We start from the raw sequence: 5,350 nt of genomic DNA, 5'->3' as shown, positions 1-5,350 counted from the left end.
GTGGGCTTGGATCGGCACAACATTGAGGGCCAAAGGGCCTGTACTGCTCTGTATTCTTCTATGTTCTATGTTCTATCACACCCACTTGCAAGTGTGAAATAAACGACACTACTGATTCAGATCTTGTCTCGGACTGAAATTATTGAAGTGAGTGAGCTTTGTTTCACACAACCTGGAAAGTATGTTTGGAGCCTTGGACAATGAAGAGAGAGGAGGTGAATGGGCAAGTGTTACATCTTGTGTGATTACATGGGGAGTGAAGAAGAGTTAGGCATGATCGAGGAATGACATGAAGGGAACAGTCCCCGCAGAATGCTGACATTGTTCTGGGAAAAGGAGGAAGGTAGTATTGGCGACACAGCTGAAGACACAGTCAGCAAACGTGGGGGAATCCTCGGTTGAGGATGATTTCTCTCCCTATAGCCCGGCCCCACTCCTAAATTCCCACTGAAATAAGGCTTTTTGATCATTTATTGTGGGTTTCCTCTCAGCAGACTACTATTTGGCTTGCTTCCCGTCTCTTTGGTTGGGATTGATCTTTACAAGTACCGAAAGGCCATGGTCGTTCGGAAAACAGTTTCGAAGCTTCCGGGCCAGCACATTCACTGGAGGCTAACCTTGCTGACCTCCTTCACTCCAGTACACTCCTCCCACTGCTCACCCTGTAGATCCTGTCGTCAGCGAGCTGTTGCAGATTACGGGCGTTGGGAAATAATCGGACTGGTTCTTGGAATTGTGGAACTCAAGGGAAGTAAAACACAGCGAGACATTGGAATCAGACGAACAACTCAACCAAGACGCAGGAAGCAAGGTATGTTACGTTTTATCGAGTATCGTAACCCAAAATGTTATTAGAATTCATTTTATCAAAATGACCACTCCGCCATCTGAAAACGTGCCTTATGTTATGTTGCCGTTTTCCAAGTCTCCCGAGGACAGATCAAATTTCGGTCATATTTCTGTTGTGAGATTCAACTAATTGAAAGTACTAAACTGACCAATTATAAATGTGTACGTACATTTCTTAACAGTCTTTTAATCAGTGCCCGTCTCTGTAACTTCTTTTTTCGAGGTTTCACTCCGGTAACTTGTCAGCAGATTATCTGCCTCTGTCTCCATTGCACTGGATGTTTTGACTCAGCCCCTTTCGCGGTGCGTGGTTGGTGCGTAGTTTACTCAGAAGCTTTGTGTCTCGATTCCCAGTTATGAAATGTCCCTTTCACCATTTTTATTTGTCTTACTGGAAGAGACGTTGGTGCTGGAACAAATCATTAGAGGCAGCAGCACAGGGTAGACAAACAATGAAATCATCAACACAGCACAAGTGGGGAGTGGAATACACCCCATTTGATTAGATGAGTGCAGCTCCAATGACATTCTGGAAGCTTGATACCGTCCAAGACAAAGCAGCCCACTTGGTTGGCACCATATCCACAAACATCCACCCCCTCCACCACTACACTCAGTAGCAGCAGTATGTACTAAATACAAGATGTACTGCAGAAATTCGCCAAAGATCCTCAGACAGAAAGTTCCGAAAGCGTGACCACTTCCATCTGGTAGAGCAAGGGCAGCTGATACATAGGAACACCACCACCTGCAAGTTCCACTCTATGCCTCTCACCATCCGGACATGGAAATATATCACAATTCCTGCTCTGTCAATGGGTCAAAATCCTGAAAGCCCATTCCAAACAGCATAGTCGGTCAAGCCACAGCAGGTGAAGAAGGCAGCCAGTTCCTCAAGAGCAACTAAGGATGGGCAGTAAATGCTGACCAGCCAGTAATGCTCACATCTCATGAATGAATTTAAAAAATCGCAATGAGTATAAACACCAATATGGGCCAGGCGTTCCGAATGGCCTCCTATGTTGGAACTATTCTATGATTTGGGATCAATTGAAGAACCAGAATTAATATTTTGTAACATGGGAATACTCAACACATCTTCACCATTACAACAACCTAGAAGTTTGACATTAAGTTCAAGAGAGAGCAAGATCCTTCACAAACTCAAGTTTAAAATATTTCTGAGGAAATTTTAAAGGAATAGGCCATACATTTAACTGAGCTGAACTGTTTACAGTGAACTTTTTAAAAAAAGAGGTCTTTACAAGCAAATATTTAACACAATATTTAATGCGCACACTTCAAGGGACATGTTTCTACCTGTTCACTCAAGTAACCACGGATGCTACAAAGGGTAAAATACAAGTTAATATTCAATAAGTTAGTACATAAATGTCCTTAATACATTAAGAACAAAAGCTAGGGAGAGTATGGAGCTCCTCAAAGAACAGCAAGGTGGCCTTTGAGTGGAGCTGCAGAAAATGGGGGAGATACTAAACAAGTATTTTGCATCAGTATTTACTGTGGAGAAGGACATGGAAGACATAGAATGTAGGGAAATGGATATCATGAAAAATGTCCATATTACAGAAGAGGAAGTGCTGGATGTCTTGAAACGCATAAAGATGGATAAATCCCCAGGATGTGAGCAAGTGTGCCCTCGGACTCTGTGGGAGGCTAGAGAAGTGATTGCTGGGTTTCTTACTGAAATATTTGTATCATGAATAGTCACAGGTGAGGTGCCAGAAGACTGGAGGTTGTCTAATGTGGTGCCCCTGTTTAACAAAAGTGGTAAGGACAAGCCAGGGAACTATAGACCAGTGAGCCTGATGTCGGTGGTGGGCAAGTTGTTGGAGGGAATCCTGAGGGACAGGATACACATGTATTTTGAAAGGCAATGACTGATTAGGGATAGTCAACATGGCTTTGTGCATGGGAAATTGAGTTGTTTGAAGAAGTAACAAAGAGGATTGATGAGGGTAGATGTAATCTATATGGACTTCAGTAAGGTGTTTGACAAGGTTCCCCATGGGAGACTAGTTAGCAAGGTTAGACCTCATGGAATACTGGGAGAACTAGCCATTTGGATACAGAACTGGCTCAAAGGTAGAAGACCAGAGGGTGGTGGTGGAGTGTTGTTTTTCAGACTGGAGGCCTGTGAACAATGGAGTTCCACAAGGATGGGTGCTGGGTCCACTTCGTTTCATCATTTATATAACTGATTTTGATGTCAACATAAGTGGTGTAGTTAGTGAGCTTGCAGTCGACATCAGAATTGGAGGTGTAGTGGATAGCGAAGCGGGTTACCTCAGATTACAACAGGATCTTGACCAGATAGGCCAATGGGTTGAGAAGTGGCAGATGGAGTTTAATTCAGATAAATGCGAGGTGCTGCATTTTGGGAAAGCAAATCTTAGCAGGACTTATACACCGAATGGTAAGGTTCTAGGGAGTGTTGCTGAACAAAGATAGCTTGGAGTGCAGGTTCATAGCTCCTTGAGAGTGGAGTCGCAGGTAGATAAGATAGTGAAGAAGACGTTTGGCAAGCTTTCCTTTATTGGTCAGAGTATTGAGTACAGTAAATGGAAGGTCATGTTGCCTTTGTAAGGATGTTGGTTTGGTCACTTGTGAAATATTGTGTGTAATTTGGGTCTCCTTCCTATCAGAAGGATGTTGTGAAACTTGAAAGGATTCAGAAAAGATTTACAAGGAGGATATTGCCAGAGTTGGAGGATTTGTGCTGTAGGGAGAGGCTGAACAGGTTAGGGCTGTTTTCCTTGGAGCATCGGAGGCTGAGCGGTGACCTTATAGAGGTTTACAAAATTATGGTGGGCATGGAAAGGATAAATAGACAAAGTCTTTTCCCTGGGGTCGGGGAGTCCAGAACTAGAGGGCATAGGTTTAGGGTGAGAGGGGAAAGATATAAAAGAGACCTAAGGGGCAACGTTTTCACGCAGATGGTGGTACGTGTATGGAATAAGCTGCCAGAGGAAGTGGTGGAGGCTAGTACAATTGCAACATTTAAAAGCCATTTGGATAGGTATATGAATAGGAAGAGTTTGGAGGGATATTGGCTGAGTTCTGGCAGGTGGGACTAGATTGGGTTGAGATATCTGATTGGCATGGAGGTGTTGGACCTCAGGGTCTGTTTCCGTACTGTACATCTCTATGACTCTATGACTCTAAGTTGTTTACAAACATGCAAAAGATTTAATACTAAGCAGATTGGCATAAAGATATAAATCAATAAATCTCAAAGAAAAACATTAGAAATGAAACATAAAATAAACATTATAAAAAAGTAACAGTGCTGTATTAAGACTGCCAGAAGGTGTCTGACAAGGTACCTCACAAAAGGTTAAAAGCTTGGTTGGAGAATTGGCCAATTGGCAGGTAAACAGCAAGTGGGGATAATGATTTCTTTTTCAGGTTGACAATCCATGACCAGTGGGGTTCTGCAAGAATCAGTGTTGTGACCTCAACTGTTTACAATAAATGAGAAAGTAAGTGAACGTACTGTTGCCAAATCTATTGACAGAAAAATAGGCAGAATGGCAGATTATGAGAGAAATAAAGTTTAGAAAGAGAGAGATTGATAGGTTGCGTAAGTGGGCAAAAAGTTGGCAAATGGAGCACAGTATGGGGAAATATTAAGTTCATTTTGAAATGGAGGACTAAACAACAGAATATATAAACAGAAAAACTGCAGAAAGCCGCAACACAAACAGACTTAGGGATACTTGAACATGATACACAAAAAGCTGACAGACAGGTGCAGCAGATAATCAGGAAGGTTAATGGAACGTTGGTCCTTATTTCAAGCATGTTGGAGTATAAAATTCATTGAATCCCCACAGTGTAGGAGCAGGCCATTTGGCCCATCAAGTCCGCACCAACCCTCTGAAGGGCATCCCACCCTGACCCACCCCCTACCCTCTCCATGTATATCCCTGGACATTACCGGCAATTTAGCCTGGCCAATCCACATAACTTCTAAATCTTTGGACTGTCGAAGGAAACAGGAGTATTGTTGTCCTGCTCCCCCTCCCACTCTGCCGAGGATATGGAGGTGCTGGGCCTCCTCCACCGCCGCTCCCTCACCACCAGACGCCTGGAGGAAGAACGCCTCATCTTCCGCCTCGGAACACTTCAACCCCAGGGCATCAATGTGGATTTCAACAGTTTCCTCATTTCCCCTTCCCCCACCTCATCCTAGTTTCTAAACTCCAGCAACTCGATCCCCTGACCTGTCCGGACTTGTAAGACCTGCCCAGCTCCTTTTCCACCTATCCACTCCACCCTCTCCTCCCTGACCTATCACCTTCATCTCCTCCCCCACTCACCTATTGTACTCTATGCTACTCTCTCCCCACCCCCACCCTCCTCTAGCTTATCTCTCCACGCTACAGGCTCTCTGCCTTTCTTCCTGATGAAGGGCTTTTGCCCGAAACGTCGATTTTGCCTGTCCTCGGATGCTGCCTGAATTGCTGTGCTCTTCCAG

General features: G+C 44.1%; 1 protein-coding gene across 3 annotated transcripts in view; it reads left to right on the top strand.

Moving 5' to 3' along the window:
* Positions 1-612: 612 nt before the first annotated feature.
* LOC122556141 (membrane-spanning 4-domains subfamily A member 4A-like) overlaps positions 613-5,350 on the top strand; it is a 50,795-nt gene continuing 46,057 nt past the window's right edge. For 2 of the 3 annotated variants that reach the window (XM_043702632.1, XM_043702630.1), the window contains exon 1: positions 645-811. The gene's annotated coding sequence lies outside the window, so the exon portion shown is untranslated. Of the gene's footprint in view, positions 812-5,350 lie in introns of all 3 variants that reach the window. The other variant, XM_043702631.1, reaches the window with a different exon arrangement.

The sequence above is a fragment of the Chiloscyllium plagiosum genome, chromosome 13 (genome assembly GCF_004010195.1).
Source record: "Chiloscyllium plagiosum isolate BGI_BamShark_2017 chromosome 13, ASM401019v2, whole genome shotgun sequence".
Classification (NCBI taxonomy): domain Eukaryota; kingdom Metazoa; phylum Chordata; class Chondrichthyes; order Orectolobiformes; family Hemiscylliidae; genus Chiloscyllium; species Chiloscyllium plagiosum.
The sequence above is the reverse complement of the archived record's forward strand: the minus strand, read 5'-3'. Positions and strand labels throughout refer to the sequence as shown.